The sequence below is a fragment of the Nicotiana sylvestris genome, chromosome 2, assembly GCF_000393655.2.
Source record: "Nicotiana sylvestris chromosome 2, ASM39365v2, whole genome shotgun sequence".
NCBI classification, from domain to species: Eukaryota; Viridiplantae; Streptophyta; class Magnoliopsida; order Solanales; family Solanaceae; genus Nicotiana; species Nicotiana sylvestris.
Window position 1 is genome coordinate 124,736,198 of NC_091058.1, and position 18,401 is coordinate 124,754,598.

Consider the following 18,401-nt stretch of genomic DNA (forward strand, 5'->3'; position numbering starts at 1 on the left):
TAAACTCTATCGCAGCCACCTTCAATCTCTTACCAGTTGTCTTTCTAAATGTAGATATTGTTGTATTACGAATAAAATAGAAATTTAGGAGTTTGAATTCTTACAACTAAGCTCTACCACACGATCTAGAGTAAGAAGAATGAGTGATAGTCCTAAATGCCTTGTAGCCTCTTGCTTATAAGTGTGGTGCACAACACACCCATAAACAAGACTCTACTAGACACGGCTTGTAGATTCCCTAGGATAGAACTACTCTTATACCACTTTTGTCACGACCCAAACCGATGGGTAGTGATGGGCACCCAGTACCTTACTCAACCGAGTACCAACATAATATATCTTTCATATCATTCTATCATAGGTAAATGAACCGGAGTAAAGCATGAGGGAATACAAACTTATACATATAAAGTACAGGCCTATAAGGCCAGCATGATTCTTTATATACTCGAAACATAGGCCGACAAAGCCATACAAGTATCCGTATACATGACATTTGTCTACAAGCCTCTAAGAATATATAATATCATAAAGGTCGGGATAGGGTCCCGCTGTACCAATATATACATGTACTAATCATACTGACCAAAGAAGCAACTCCGAAGCAAATGGAGTGCACCCACACCTTCTGCTGAGCTGATAGCGTACTTGGAGGACTCTTGACTTGTATATCAGGACCTGCGGGCATGAAACGTAGCGTCCCCAGGCAAAAGGGACGTCAGTACAAATAATGTGCTGAGTATGTAAGGAATAAAAATCAGTAACTAGTGGACATGAGAGAAATATGGAGTAAAAGACTCAACATGATATCTGAACAACTCTGTGAATCATTTAGTATTATAATTCGTGCATATGCGCACAAATGTCATACCATGCATGGGTATATGTGTTAATAACATCATCAAGCCTCTAAGGGCATCCCATTATTGTGATGACCCAGCCAGTCGTCTCATGAGTTACCACTCTATTTCCCCCATTTCTACTTCTTATTGCTTTGTCTATCGGTTCTATATATGATCGGGTTCGGAAAGGATTTGGTAAGGTTTGAGACACTTAGTCTCTTTTAAGGAAGGTTAAGTTGGAAAAGTCAACATGATGTTGACTTATATGTTCGAGGGGTCAGATGTGAGTTCTGATGGTTCGAATAGCTTCGAGAGGTGATTTGGGACTTAGGAGCATGATCGGAATGCGTTTTTGGAGGTCCGGAGTAGGTTTAGGCTTGAAATGGCGAAATTGAATTTTTGGCGATTTCCAGTTGATGGGTGAGATTTTTTTAAAATAGGGGTTGGAATGGAATTCTGAGAGTTGTAGTAGTTCTGTTGCATCATTTGGGATGTGTGTGCAAAATTGTAGGTCATTCAGATGTGGTTTGGTTGGGTTTTAGATCAAAAGCGTAATTTAGAAGATTTTGGAAACTTAGGCTTGAATATGATGTATTTTGGTTGATTCGGTGTTGTTTGAGGTGTTTTGAAGGTTAGTACAAGGTTGAATAAGGTTTTGGGATAAGCTGGTGCTTTTAGTTGAGGTCTCAGGGGCATCGAGGTGATTTTGGATGGTTGACAGAGAGTTTGGGAAATTTGAGAAACTGGAGATTTTTCTGTTCTGGTATTTTCACACCTGCGGATTGGGGACCGCCGGTGCGATGCCGCAGATTTGAGGAAAAGACCACAGAAGTGGTCAAGGAGGAGAAGGGTAGGAGCCGCAGATGTGGTTGGCAGACCGCACTTGCGATGGTGCAGGTGCGACTACTTGGCCGCAGATGCAATTTTGGACCATTATGTGAAAGCCGCAGAAGCGGCTAATTGACCACAAATGCGGTACCGCAAAAGCAGTATCTGGGCCGCAGGTGCAGAATCCCTGGGCCAGAAGGTATATATTTTTTTTTCGCGAAATTTTGCTAAGTACTCCATTTTTGAAGATGAAAAAGAGGCTAAGGCAGTTTCAAGAGAAATCAAGGGCTATCAGTTGGGTAAGTTCCCTAAGCTTCATTATTTGGGTTTATAATTATTTTTTCATTGTTTAATCATGGTATTAGTGAAGATTAAGGAAGATATATTGGGGATTAGGGCTTGAGATTTAGAGACTTTAAAATGGGAATTTTAGGGGTCATTTGGATGTCGATTTCAGTGTTCTTGGTATGTATGGACTCGTGGAAGGATAAGGATTTCCGTTGATGTGATTTTTACCGAGTTCCAAGATGTGGGCTCAGGGGTCTGGTTTTTGTAATTTCGGGATTTATGTTGTAAATTGATTATTTTCACTTGGGCTTCGTTCCCTTAGCATACTTTGACGTCGTGATTCTGATTTTGGATATATTCGACGTGAGTGGAGGCCAATTCGAGGGGCAAAGGCATCACGGAGTAGTATTTCCACCGGTTTGAGGTAAGTAACCATTGTAAATCTGGAACTGAGGGTACAAAACCCCGGTATTTGACTTGTTTTGATAAATGCGGTGACACACATGCTAGGTGGCGAGCTTGTAAGCGTGCACTGGTAGGGATTTGTGACTTGGTCCATCCCGTAGCGACTATTAAGCCGCGTATTTGATTTGGAACCTTATGATATTCCGTGCTTTAGTCATTTATACTATATTATGGGTTGTGTGCCATGTTTGGGTCCTTATGCCAACCTGTTGAGACCCTTAGGGTCATTCTTACTATTTTTCCTCACTCTACTTGTTTGAAAGCATATCCTCAATCACATTTTACCTATTTATTATTTAAACCTGGTTCTACCACTCTACTTCTTAAATGTGAGGACTATTTGGTCTGTGTTCCCTAATTTCTAATATTGTGCCCGAGTGAGGCTAATGACTAAGAGAGGTTGAGAACCTAATGGTGAGGATAATTATATATGTATGAGCTATGGATCGGGATGCACACTACAACGATGCTTATATGGATCGGGTTGCACCCCGAAGTGATATATATATTGGATCGAGATGCACCCCGCAGCGATATGATGCATGGGCTGTAGGAGCCCCTCCGGAGTCTGCACACACCCAGCGAGCATAGTCGACTATAAATTATGGATCGGGCTGCACGCCGTAGCGGTTAATACGATTATTATTATTATGAGATATTAATGAACCTATGTGCTGAGATTATGTATTAAGTGACGAAAGTTGAGTCACGAGTGACTGAGAGGCTGCCTGAGAGGCCATATTTTGAGTGATACCTTGCCTGAGGGGCCCAGTCATGATATTTTCACTGATTTCACTCTTCTTTAAAATAAGCCTCTATTGAAAAATTGCTAAGTATGTGATTTCAAGTATTTCAATTGAAACTGAAGTTTTATGATGAAACTGGTTTTATACTGTGGAGTTTGATCTGTTATCCTGTTGTTTATTCATTTATATTGATTTTAACTGCTCGTTACTGCTTTCGAACCTTATTTACTTTAGTTACATACTGAGTTGGGATACTCACGTTACTCCATGCACCTTGTGTGCAGATCCAGGTGCCCGAGAGGCAGAGTGAGGGTCCTCAGCTTATCCAGAGTTTACCGGAGATCGCAAGGTAGCTGCATAGCGTCCGCAACCCTGCTTTTCTCCTTCTTATCTTGTTCTTTTCTGCATATTTGTAGACTTATGATATATTAGACAGTTGGTTAGGTATTAGAGGTCCTAGACTCGTGATACAAGATATTTGGGCCGTGTTGTCTTATGTTTTATTTATTTACGCATATTTCAGCTATTTTAAACACCTTTTTATGAAATTTGTATTTAAACCCGTGTTATAAAAATGGTTTTATGAAAGCTAGTTGGTTGTGGATATATGGTTAGGTTGGCTTGCCTAGTAATATGATAGGCGCCATCACGACCGGCCATTTGGGGTCGTCACAAGTTGGTATCATAGCCTAAGTTACATAGGTCTCGCGAGTCATGAGTCGGTTTAGTAGAGTCTCGCGGATCGGTACAGAGATGTTTATATTTATCCTCAGAAGGCTATAGAACCTTTAGGAAAAACTTCATATTCTTGAAATTCTTGTCGTGCGAATCTGTTGACCCGAGTACTAAACTTCTATTATTCCATTCTCTCACAGATGTTGAGAACACGTGCTACTGGGCAGAATAGATGACCACCAGTACTACCAGCTGGGGACACTAGAGGCCGAGGATGCGGTCGAGGTCGTGGTAGGGGCAGAGTAGTTAGGGCAACACCTACAGATCCACCAACTGCCACAGTTAAGGATCAGGTCCCAGTTGTGGACGTTACAGCAGCACCATCTCAGGCACCAGCTGTGCCTATTGTGATTCCATGCCTTCAGGAGGTTTTAGCTCAAATTTTATCAGTGTGTACCGATATGGCTCAGGCGGTCTCAGTTACTATAGCCGCAGCTACTTCTTAGGCTGGGGGAGGCACCCAGACTCTCGTTACTCACACACTTGAGCAGGTTGTGCAGGGACTTTAGACACCGGGGGCACCTCCATCCCAGCTAGTTGCACCAACTCAGGAGTAGGTGGTACTAGTTGTGCCGGACGACGAGCAACATCGACTAGAGAGGTTTGGAAAACTACAGCCTCCGACTTTCAGCGGTGTAGATGGCGAGGATGCCCAGGGTTTCTTGGATAAGTGCTAGAGGAAGCTTCATAGATATGGTATTCTAGAGACCAGTGGTGTAGCATTTACTACCTTTTAGTTTTCTGGGGTTGCCTTCACTTGGTGGGAGGCGTATGAGAGGCATAGGCCTGTTGGTGCAGTGCCCCTTATCTGGTAGAAGTTCTCTATTCTCTTTCTGGAGAAGTACGTGCCACAGTCTCGCCGAGAAGAGTTGCACAGGCAGTTCGAGCAGTTGCATCAGGGAGAGATGACTATGATGCAGTATGAGATGCGGCTCTCTAAGTTAGCTCGTCATGAGGTCTGGTTGGTTCCCACATATCGAGAGAGGATCAGGAGGTTTGATGATGGCCTCACATATCAGCTTCGGATTCTTATGACTAGGGAGAGGGTGACAAGTGCTACTTTCGAGGAGGTTGTTGACATCGCCCGTGATATTGAGTCAGTTTGCCGCCAAGAGTGAGAGGAGAGGGAGGCCAAGAGGCCTTGGGGATCTGGTAGCTTTAGTAGTGCTCCTTCGAGGGGTCAGTTCTAGCAGGGCAGAGGCCGTCCATTGAGGCAAGCTCAGTCAGCTCGCCCAGGTTATCATGGGGCACCATCGGGTCATAGTTCTTACAGTTCTCATCAGGGTCACTCATCACTCAATGCCCTTCCAGCCCAGAGTTCGTCCCGTGCTCCATCAGTTCAGGGTTCTACCATGCCAGTCCTTCTACTGGTCATTCTGGTGCTAGGGGTTCCCTTTAGTCGCTATCTCCAGCATCAGGGAGTTGTTATGAGTGTGGAGAGTTTGAGCATATGAGGAGGCAGTGTCCTCGTCTTCATGATGGTCCATCTCAGCAGAGGGGTCAGCCCTCGACTTCAGCTCCAGTTATTTCACCACCCACCCACCCAGCTAGGGGTGGAGGTCAGTCAGCTAGGGGTCGCCCCAGAGGGGGAGGACGATTAGGAGTTGTTCAGGCTCGTTTCTATGCCCTCCCAAGTAGACCAGATGTTGCTGCTTCAGACACCGTGATTTCAGGTATTGTTTCAGTCTGCCACAGAGATGCCTCTGTTTTATTTAATCCCGGTTCCACCTTTTCTTATGTGTCATCATTCTTTGCCCGTTATTTGGATATGCTCCGTGAGTCTCTTGTTTCACTTGTTCATGTATCTATTCCAGTGGGTGATACTGTTATTGTAGACCGTGTGTACCAGTCGTGTGTGGTGACTATTGGGGGTCTGGAGACCCGAGTGGATCTTTTATTATTATGTATGGTAGATTTCGATGCCATTTGGTCATGGATTGGCTATCTCCGTGTCGTGCTATTCTGGACTGTCATGCCAAGACAGTCACATTGGCTATACCTGGTGTGCCACAGATCAAGTGGCGAGGTTTGACTGACTATGTTCCCAGTTGAGTGATCTCTTTCTTGAAGGCCTAATGTATGGTTGGGAAGGGATTTCTTTCATATCTAGCCTTTGTGAGGGATGTCAGAGTTGAGACTCCCAGTATTGATTCTGTTCCAGTTGTGATGGATTTTCCCGATGTGTTTCTTGCAGACCTGCCGGGCATGCCACCGGATAGGGATATTGATTTTGGTATTGACCTAGTGCCTGGAACTCAGTCCATTTCTATTCCATCATATCATATGGCACCAGTAGAGCTGAAGGAGTTAAAGGAGCAGCTTCAGGAACTCCTTGATAAAGGGTTCATTCGGCCTAGTGTGCCACCTTGGGGTGCGTCGGTTCTATTTGTGAAGAAGAAGAAGGATGTCACTATAAGGATGTGCATTGATTATAGGCAATTGAACAAAGTATCAATTAAGAACAAGTATCATTTGCCTTGCATTGATGATTTATTCGACTAGCTTCAGGGAGCGAGAGTATTCTCCAAGATTGATCTCTGTTCGGGTTATTACCAGTTGAAGTCAGGGACTTGGATATTCTTAAGATAGCTTTCAGGACCTGATATGGTCATTATGAGTTCTTGGTGATGTCTTTTGCGCTTACCAATTCCCCAGCAACGTTCATGCACTTTATTAACAGCGTCTTCCGGCCTTATCACGACTTGTTTGTCATAGTCTTCACTGATGATATTCTGGTGTATTCACGTAGTTAGGAGGAGCACGCGGATCATTTGAGAGTTATGTTACAGAGATTGAAGGAGGAGAAGCTTTATGCAAAATTGTCCAAGTGTGAGTTTTGGCTCAGCTCAGTGGCTTTCTTGGGGCACGCAGTGTCCAGCTAGGCTATTCAAGTTGATCTGAAGAAGATAGAGGTGGTTCAAAGTTGGCCCAAACCATCCTCATCCACGGAGATTCGCAGCTTTCTTGGTTTGGCAGGGTATTATCGTCGGTTCGTTCAGGGATTCTCATCTATCGCATCGTACTTAACCAAGTTGACCTAGAAAAGTGCTTCATTTGTATGGTCGGATGAGTGTGAGGAGAGCTTTCAGAAGCTCAAAACAGCCTTGACCACATCTCTAGTGTTAGTTTTGCCATCAATTTTAGGTTCATATACCGTGTATTGGGATGCTTCGAGGGTTTGTATTAGTTTTGTAATTATGGAGGAGGGTAGAGTTATTGCTTATGTTTCTCGTCATATGAAGCCCCATGAGAAGAACTACCTCATTCATGATTTGGAGTTGGCTGCCATTGTCTACGTGTTGAAGATTTGGAGGCATTACTTGTATGGTGTATCTTGTGAGGTGTTTACTAATCATCATAGCCTACAGCACTTGTTCAAATAGAAGGATCTCAATTTGAGGCAGTGGAGGTGGTTGGAGTAGCTTAAGGATTATGATATCACTATATTGTACCATCCGGGGAAGGCTAATGTGGTGGTCGATGCTTTGAGCCGAAAAGCGGTGAGTATGGGGAGTTTGGAATATATTCCAATTGGGGATAGACCTCTTGTAGTTGATGTTCAGGCCTTGGCCAATCGGTTTGTGAGGTTAGATATTTCGGAGCCCTGTCGGGTATTGGCTTGTGTGGTTTCTCTATCTTCCTTATATGATCGCATCAGAGAGTGCCAGTATGATGATCCACATTTGCTTTTCCTTAAGAACAGAGTTCAGCATGATGATGCCAGATATGTGACTATTGGTGATGATTGGGTGTTGAGGATGCAGGGCCGGATTTGTGTGCCCAATGTAGACGGGCTTCGGGAATTGATTCTGGAGGAGGCCCATAGCTTGCGGTATTCCATCCATCCGGGTGCTGTGAAGATGTATCAGAATTTGAGGCAGCATTATTGGTGGAGGAGAATGAAGAAAGTCATTGTGGAATTTGTAACTCGGTGTCTCAATTGTCAGCAGGTAAAATATGAGCATCAGAAACCGGGTGGCTTTTTTCAGCAGATGGATATTCCATATTGGAAGGGGGAGAGGATCACTATGGACTTTGTTGTTGGACTTCCATGGACTTTGAGAATGTTAGATGAATTTTGGGTGATTGTGGATCGGCTGACCAAGTTCGCGTACTTCATTCTTGTGTGTACTACCTACTCTTCACAGCGGTTGGCAGAGATCTATATCCGGGAGATTGTTCATATGCATGGTGTCCAGTTTCCATTATCTCAGATAGGGGCACTCAATTTACATCGTAGTTTTGGAGGTCTATGCAGCGAGAGTTTGGTACTCAAGTTGAGTTGAGCACAGTTTTTTACCCTCAGGCGGATGGACAGTCCGAGCGCACTATTCAGATATTGGAGAATATGTTGTGTGCTTGTGTCATTGATTTCGGAGGGTCATGGGATCAGTTTCTACATCTTGCAGAGTTTGCTTATAACAACAACTACCAGTCGAGTATTCAGATGGCTCTATATGAGGCTTTGTATGTGAGGCGGTGTAATCTCCAGTTGGTTGGTTCGAGCCGGGTAAGGCTAGGCTATTGGGGACAGACGTGGTACAGGATGCCTTGGAAAAGGTAAAGGTAATTTAGGAGAGACTTTGTACAGCGTAATCCAGGCAAAATCGTTATGCTGACAGGAAGTTTCGAGATGTGTCCTACATGGTTGGCGAGAAGGTTCTATTGAAGGTTTCGCCCATGAAGGGTGTTATGATATTTGGGAAGAAAGGTAAATTGAGTCCTCGGTTCATTTTAGGTACTTCAGAGGATTGGGGAGGTGGCTTCTGAGCTTGCTTTGCCACCTAGCTCGTCGATTCTGCATCTAGTATTTCATATTTCTATGCTCCGGAAGTATATTGGGGACCCGTCTTATGTTCTGGATTCCAGCATGGTTCAGTTGGATGATGACTTGACCTATAATGTGGAGCCAGTAGCTATTTTGGGTCATCAGGTTTGGAAGTTGAGGTCAAAATATATAGCTTCAGTGAAAGTGTAGTGGAGAGGTTGACCCGTAGATTTGGCTACCTGGGAGACCGAGCGGGAGATGTGAAGCAGATATCCTCACTTGTTTGATGCTTTACGTATGTTTCATGACTCGTTCGAGGACGAACGTTTGTTTAAGTTAAAGAGGATGTGACGACCCGGCCAGTCATCTCATGAGTTACCGCTTTGTTTCCCCCATTTCTTCCTCTTATTGCTTTGTCTATTGGTTCTATATGTGATCGGGTTGGTTGGCTCGGGTTCGGAAAGGATTTGGTAAGGTTTGAGACACTTAGTATCTTTTGAGGAAGCTTAAGTTGGAAAAGTCAACCGGATATTGACTTATGTGTTCGAAGGCTTGGATGTGACTTCCATTGGTTCGGATAACTTCGGGAGTTTATTTGGGACTTAGGAGCGTGATCGGAATGAGTTTTGGAGGTCCGGGTAGGTTAAGTCTTGAATTGGCGAAATTGGATTTTTGGCAATTTCCAGTTGATAGGTGAGATTTTGATATAGGGGTCGGAATGGAATTCCGAGAGTTGCAGTAGTTCTGTTCTGTCATTTGGGATGTGTGGGCAAAATTTCAGGTCATTCGAACGTGGTTTGATTGGGTTTTTTATCAAAAGCGTAATTTAGAAGATTTTGGAAACTTAGGCTTGAATCTGATGTGTTTTGATTAATTCGTTGTTGTTTGAGGTGTTTTAAAGATTGGTACAAGTTTGAATAAGGTTTTGGGATATGTTGGTGCTTTTGGTTGAGGTTTCTTGGGCCTCGGGGTGATTTCAGATGGTTGACAGAGAGTTTGGGAATTTGAGAAACTGCAGATTTTTCTGTTCTGGTATTTCGGCACCTGCAGATTATGGACCGCAGGTGCGATGCCGCAGATGTGAGGAAAAGACCGCAAAAGCGGTCAAGAAGGAGAAGGGCAGGAGACACAGATGCGGTTGGTTGGCCGCACCTGCGATGGCGCAGGTGTGGCTACTTGGTTGCAGATGCGGTTTTGGACCATTAAGTCAAAGCCGCAGAAGCGGCAAATTGACTGCAAATGCGGTACCGCAGAAGCGGTATCTAGGCCGCAGGTGCAGAATCCCTCAGCCAGAAGGTATATATTGTTTTCTTCACGAAATTTTGCTAAGTACTCCATTTTTGAAGACGGGAAAGAGGCTAAGGCAGTGGATTTCAAGAGAAATCAAGGGATATCAGTTGGGTAAGTTCCCTAAGCTTCATTATTTGGGTTTATAGTCATTTTTCTATTGTTTAATCATGGTATTAGTGGAGACTAAGGAAGAAAAATTGGGGATTAGGGCTTGAGATTAAGAGACTTTAAAATAGGAATTTAAGGGGTCATTTGGACTCTGATTTCAGTGTTCTTGGTATGTATGGACTCATGGAAGGATAAGAATTTCCGTTGATGTGATTTTTAACGAGTTTCGAGACATGGGCCTGAGAGTAGGGTTTTGGTAATTTTGGAATTTATGTTATAAATTGATTATTTTTGCTTGGGCTTCGTTCTCTTAGCATATTTTGACGCTGTGATTTTGATTTTGGATACATTCGATACGTGTGGAGGCCGATTCGAGAGGAAAAGGCATCGCGGAGTAGTATTTCCACTAATTTGAGGTAAGTAACCATTGTAAATCAGGAACTAAGGGTATAAAACCCCGGTATTTGACTTGTTTTGATAAATGCGGTGACACACATGCTAGGTGACGAGCGTGTGTGCGTGCACCGGTATGGATTTGTGACTTGGTCCGTCCCGTAGCGACTATTAAGCTGCGTATTTGATTTGGAACCTTATGATATTCCGAGCTTTAGTCATTTATACTATATTATGGCATATATGCCATGTTTGGTGCCTTGTGCTGACCTGTTGAGATCCTTATGGGCATTCTTACTATTTTTCCTCACTCTACTTGTTTGAAAGCATATCCTCAGTCATGTTTTACCTGTTTATTATTTAAAATTGGTTCTACCACTCTACTTCTTAAATGTGAGGAATATTTGGACTGAGTTCCCTAATTTCTACTGTTGTGCCTGAGAGGCTGTGAGGTTAATGATTGATAGAGGTTTAGAACTAATGGTGAGGATAATTATATATGTATGAATTATGGATCAGGTTGCATGCCGCAGCGATAATTATATGGATCGGGCTACGCCGCAGCGATATATATATTGGATCGGGCTGCATGCCACAACGATATGACGCTTGGGCTGTAGGATCCCCTTCGAAGTCTGCACACCCCTAATGAGCGTAATAGACTATAAATTGTAGATCGAGCTGCACGCCGCATCGGTTACTACGATTATTATTATTATTATTATGAGATATTAATGAGCCTAAGTGTTGAGATTATGTACTGAGTGACGAGAGCCGAGTCACGAGTGACTGAGAGGCTGCCCGAGAGTCCATATTCTGAGTGATACTTTTCCCAAGGGGCCCAGTCATGATATTTTCACTAATTTCACTCTTTTTTAAAATAAGACTCTGTTGAAAAATTGCTAAGTATGTGATTTCAAGTATTTCAATTGAAACTGAAGTTTTATGACGAAACTGGTTTTAAACTGTGGAGATTGATCTGTTATCCTGTTGTTTATTCATTTATACGATTTTTAACTGCTCGTCACTACTTTCATACCTTATTTACTTTAGTTACTTACTGAGTTGGCGTACTCACGTTACTCCCTACACCTTGTGTGCAGATCCAGGTGCCCGAGTAGCAGAGTGAGGTCCTCAGCTTATCTAGAGTTTGCCGGAGATTGCAAGGTAGTTGCATGGCGTCCGCAACCCTGCTTTTCTCCTTCCTATTTGTTCTTTTCCGCATATTTTTAGACTTATGATGTATTAGATAGTTGGTTGTTTGGGCTCGTGACACCAGATGTTTGGGCTGTGTTGTCTTATGTTTTATTGATTTTCGTATATTTCAGTTGTTTTAAACACCTTTTTATGAAATTGGTATTCAAACCTGTGTTAGAAAAATAATTTTATAAAAGCCAGTTGGTTGTGGATATATGATTAGGTTGGCTTGCCTAGTAATGTGATAGGCGCCATCACGATCGGTCATTTGGGGTCGTGACAATTATATCATCTCGGCCACTATGAGAAAATCATTAACGTATACCAGCTGATCAGGTGGTGGTGCGTATATAATGCCATAACCTTTTCCCATATCCCATATACATATATATACATATATACGCATATATAACGCCATCTGGTCATGGGTCAATGTACATGAAAGCAATGCATGAGAAGTACGTCAATAAAATCTCTTGGAATGTCATAAGACCATTATGCCTTCAAGTAATATCATGAAGTGAACTCTTTCAACATACTTATTTTTCTGAGACCCGTGAACAGATGATAGAATAATATGACACATAGAGAATGAAGAACATAAGCATCTCTAGCATTTCTACGAATAGAGTCATTTATAAAAGTTGTGCATTTGCACGTTTTGTTTGCATCGTATGGATCATGCCAAAAGAAATAAGGGATAGCCTTAACATGCCTGCATGACATCTTCCTTATTACTCAGCCAAGCTCGACACAATGTCTTGCATCTTCAACAAGTGAAATGATATTACCGTTAACATATAATGTCGTACCATCGTATGTGGCTTGTCATATGGCTTAAGAAAAATCGGGTAGAACCTCCCCTATTTTTAATACATCCCAAAGACCACTAAGGGTCATAAACAGCCCAATAACAGCAACTATAACCAACAATAGCAACAACAACAATGCAATCCAATATGAGTTTCTCCGATTATCTTAACAATCATATTGAGCGGTAAGCTCGTTTTTACTCATAACAAGGTATGAATTGAATTCAACTCTTATTTCATAAATTAGTTTAAAACCTTCAGAACATCATACTTATATGTACCATATTATTTCTAGTTTAAAATATCCAAAAAAATGCCTTCCAAAATAGCCCTATACATCTAGCACCCTAAATTTTTAACGTCAATTACTTATTTTTCATCATTTCTTCTTCAATCAACTTAATTAACACCTAGAAAATTTTAACAACAGACACAACATTATCAAATTATTTCTCAAAATTTACAGCCACCACACACCATATATTTAGCCACAAAACAGCGTAACCAAAGAGAACATCATATCTCATGTTCTTTCAAGTGCTATCTTATGGTTTTTCACACAACAAACACAATGTTAGCCTTAGGCACAATCAAGAAGATGTTATACATACCTTGGAAAGCATATACAACTCGAAACCCTATCTCAAATTAGCTCACAGTAGCCCTCAATCACACCACAACATCTTTGAAGCATTCTCTTGTAGTCTTTAACACCTTTGATGGTGATTTGAGTTGAGTTCCCTTTAGTTTGATTCTTGGGATTTTGGACCAGCTCTTAGAGAGAATTGATAGTGTTTTGGTGTATGTTTTCTGTGTATAATGACGAGATTTACAAGGGAGAAGATAATTTATAAGCCCACCGCCTCAATTCTCCAAGTAGGTGGGTAAGCTGCCTGCTTGGCAACTTGAGCGGTGCAATTTCGGACGCGTGTATCTCTCTAATACGACATCGTTTTGACAAAAGCTTTGTATCATTGGAAAATAGACACATAGGTCTTTAATTCCATATAAATATCTCCATGTAAATCTGAATAGATTGTAAGAAAACTGCATCACAACTGGCCTATAAAACTGCCAGTTTCTCCGAAGTGCGGCGACATGACTTGGAGATCCTACTATATAAATTCATATTTCTCTACCCCGATGTCGTATGAATAAATGGTTTAAATAAATAGTCGTATGAATAAATGGTTTGGATAAATGGTATGAATAAATGGTTTAGATAAATGGTTTGGACCATTGGAAACTTGGTTCCAAGACCTTCATTTGGTATATAATATGTCCCAAAATGACCTCATATTACACATGAAATATATTGCTCAAAATGATTCATTACAAGGCAAATCCTTAGTCGGTTTTTTCGCAACTAAAATCCGATTTTTCCCAAACTTTATATTTCATATCCAAACATCATATATAGTCATATCTTGACTTTAAACTCATTTAAATTATGATTAATAAGTCTCATATTCATCTTAAATTGATTAAGACTTTAGTAAACCTTTCTTATCCTTGTAGAAGGATTTTGTCCTTTTTGAGTTTACATTAGATAACCCTATGATGACAGTGACGTCTGAAGTACGGGGTGTAACAACATTAAATCACTTTATATACTTTCAAAGAAGATCTCATTTCCTATCTTATATCAATTGACTTACGACATACTTTCACGTACAAAAATATGGGGTGTAGCAAGTGCACTGTAGGCTAACTGGTCGGAATAATGCATGTGAGGGCCACGATCACCTAAGGCATCGTGGGATGCCTGGAGTGCTAAATGGAATGGTCTGGGAGGATGGCCTCTGCCAAAAGTAAGGGTGTTCAAAACCGAACCGAAACCGAAAACCGAAGCTTAATGGCTTATTGGTATCGGGTTAACGGTTTAACAGACGGGGAATGGATTGAAATTGTTTTATTAATGGCTTATCGGTTTGGGGGCGGATTATTCAATTTTCTCAACAGATAATCCGTTAACCCGTTAAGAATGTGTGTGCGTGTGTGTATATATATATATATATATATATATATTTATTTATTTATTTTTATACATATATATATATATATATAATAATCAAAAACCCTTCTTCCTCCATATTTCTATCAATGTGAATTAGAATAAAAGAAAGCCAAATAAAATGAGTCATCTCACTATGACAAAGGACAAAATTTGTTGTCTGAAACAAGATAACAACACCAGTTACACCACTGCTTCATTAACATTGCTTGGGTTTTATGACATCTTAGAATTCTAAGCATGACGAACATTTGTTTTAACAAACGCCAATTGAAAATCTTTCACATGGACTAAGGCCAATGTGCATAAACATAAAGAGGATTCTAGACAGATGATTTACCCATCACGGTGTCTCTTCTGCTTCGTCCCTCTTAGTAAGTTGACCACCTATTTAAACATACACAGACTATATTTTATTTTATTTTGATTGAATTAGGCCGACAGACTTCCTGATAACCCCCCGTTAAGAGCTAAACCGATACCAATCTGCCTGATTTCTCATCGGGTGGCTAGCGGATTAATACATTTAAAAGCCGATAACCGATAAGCCAAACTGTTAAGAGTAAATAACCGCATAATCCACCCGATAAGCATCCCTAGCCAAAAGTACCTCGGCCTCTAGATGAGGCTCACTGATTCCACCGGAGTGACGAGGCCTCTTGTCAGACCCCTGACCACTCCCCATAGCTAGAACCATCTTGACTTGCCTGACAAAATTGGCATCCGTCTGAAACGAAATCTCACTCCCAGTCTCCTTAGCCATCTACAATCTGATAGGATGAGCAAGTCCCTCAATAAACCTTCTCACCTTCTCTCTCTCTCAGTAGGAAGCAAAAGAAGACCATGACGGGCCAAATCCACAAAACGGGTCTCGTATTGAGTGAAGGTTATACTGCCCTGCTAGAGACGCTCGAACTACCTACGATAGTCCTCTCTCAGGGTGATAGGAAGGAACTTCTCAAGAAATATCTGAGTGAGCTGGTCCCAAGTAAAAGCAGGCGACCCAGCTGGTCTGGTCAATACAAAACCATTCCACCAACTCTTGGCGGAACCAGTCATATAAACCACAGCAAAATCAACCTCATTAGTCTCCACTATCCCCATGTTCTACAGCACCTCATGGCAGCAATCAAGATAATCTTGGGGATCCACAAAAGGTGCACTACAATAATGAATTACAAAGAGCTTGGTGAACTTGTCCAATCTCAATAAACCCTCGAGAGTCATAACATTACCATCACCGGCATGTGCCAGAACAACTGACTGAACTACTCCAGCTGGCTGAGTTATTTGAGTTCGATACTAGGGAGCCACCTGCTCCGGGGTGTGAGTAGCAGGAGTCTGTGCTCCTCCTTCAGCCTGAGTGACGGCTGGTGCCATGGGAAAAGTGTCAGCCTGAGCTACACTCTCCATAAGGCCCACCAAATGGACCAAAGCATCCTGAAGCACTGGGGTGGCGATGAACCCCTCGGGGACCTGAGCTAGTCCTGCTGGAACAGTCTGGGTTGGAGCCTCCTCATCAAACTCCACCTGAGGCTCCGCCGCTGGTGCTGCTGCTCGGGCTCTGGGCTGAGCCCTGCCCCTTCCTCGACCTCTAGCACGGCCTCGGCCTCGACCTCTGTCCCTCGTAGGAGCTATCGTTGGGGGCTCTGGCTGCTGCACACTTGAGGATGCGGTACATGTCCTCTCCATCTGTGAGTGAACAAGAGTAGAAGAGTTCAATTAGCAATGAGAGAACAAAATCGCACGACAAAGAAGAATAAAAGTGACATTGTTCCTAAACTCTGTAGCCTCTGAGAAATAAGTATAGACGTCTCCGTACCGATCTCCTAAACTTTACAAAGTCTGCTCATGAATTGTGAGACCTAGACAACCTAGTGCTCTGATACCAACTTGTCACGATCCAGAATTCCTACCGTTGGGACCATGATGGCGCCTAACACTTTACTTGCTAGGCAAGCCAACGTTAGACATTCATTAAGCAAATTCTTATACATTTCAATAATTAACAGTAAATAAGCTACAACGAGTTAAAATGAAAGTTGGAATTCATAATTGCCTCAATATATATATTCTACTACCCGGATCTAGAGTCACAATTCACGAACTTCTAAGATTTCGCTACAAGTAAATATCTGAAAGAAATACAACTATTTTTGAAATGAAAGAAACAGTAAAATGAAATGTCTAGAAGGGGACTCTAGGGTCTGCGGACGCCGGCAGATCTAACTTGGGTCTATTACATGATGCATCTAGCAGCTAACCTCACAATCAGCCCGGGCCAATACCAAAACTTGCAAAGGAAGTGCAAAGTGCAGTATTAGTACAACCGACCCTATGTATTAGTAAGTGGCGATTCTAACCTCAGCAAAGTAGTGACGAGGCTAAGTCAAGACACCTACAAATAAACATGTGCAGTATGGCAATATATATACCAATAATAGCAAAAAAGGAAATAAGAAAAGTAATATTTGTAAGGGTACATGCTGAGGGGGTCACAAGATAAAGGATCACAACAGTAATAAGCACCTTGATCAACCGATATACTTTGAGCAAATAGGAACAAGTAACCATAGTAAATGAAAATGCACGGCATCAACCTTCATCATTTTACTCTCAACCTCACCATATAAATCAATTGAAATAGCACGACATCACCCTTTGTGCAATAACTCTCTCATAACATAGCACGACATCACCATTAATGCATTAACACTCACAATATGGCACAGTATCGCCCTTCATGCATTAACACTCACAAATATGGCATGGCATCAACCTTCGTGCATTAACACTCTCCCTCATTAAAACAATGAACAATAACAACTGGGAGATAGAAATAACAATAACAAGTCTTACTTCAACATTTGGTTCCACAATACCAACCTCAATATTGAGTCAATACTCAATCAATAACAAAATCCGTAAACACGATAAGAATGATCAACATAATGATTAACTTGTCTAAGCATGAATAATATGATCAAAGAAAGCAACAATTATAAGAATATGACCCAAGCGCATGCTATAACTCGACAACAATGCATAGGTACTCGTCACCTCACCTATACATTGTACCCAACATCTAAACATGTAGCAAATAGACAAATAGGTCATAATCGCTCAAGCCAAGGCTAATCACTATACTTACCTAACTCCAACGGCCAAACTAAAAGCCCAACCATGGATTTTCCTCTCAAATGAGCCTCCGAATCGATAGAATCTAGCATATTACCAACCCAACGATTCAAATTAAGCCTTAAGAACTACCCACAATTGTAAAGAATTCAATTTAGGTCATTATTTAAAAAGTCAACAAAAGGTTAACACCCGGGACTTCTTGGTCCAAACCCGAAATTTGGACTAAAACCCGATTACCCATTCACCCCCGAGCCCGGATATATAACTGATATTGGAATCCGACCTCAATTTGAAGTCTAAATCCCTAATTTTCGAAATTCCTAATTTCTACCCAAAAATTTCCAATTCAACCATGAAAACCATAGATTTTAGGTTGAAAACTTGTGAAATATAGTGAAAGATTGAAAGGAGATAGGTTAGAATCACTTACCAATAATTTGGGGAAGAAGGAGTCTTTGAAAAATCGCCTCTTATGTTTATAGGTTTGAAAATTTGAAGAATGGGAGAAAAATCCCAACTAAATCATTTTTACACAGTTGCAAATATCGCAAATGCGACATGAGCTTCACAAATGCGAAGCCTGCAAATGCAAAACTCCAACACTTCTGCTGCCTTCGCAAATACGAACAAAATGTTCGCAAATATAGAGCCTGAGGATCGCAAATGCGACCCTTGTCTTCGCAAATGCGAAGTTGTCCCTCCCAACCCACTGCTCGCAAATACTATGGCCTCTTCACAAATGCGAGGCTTGCATTTGCAAGCCAGACCTCGCAA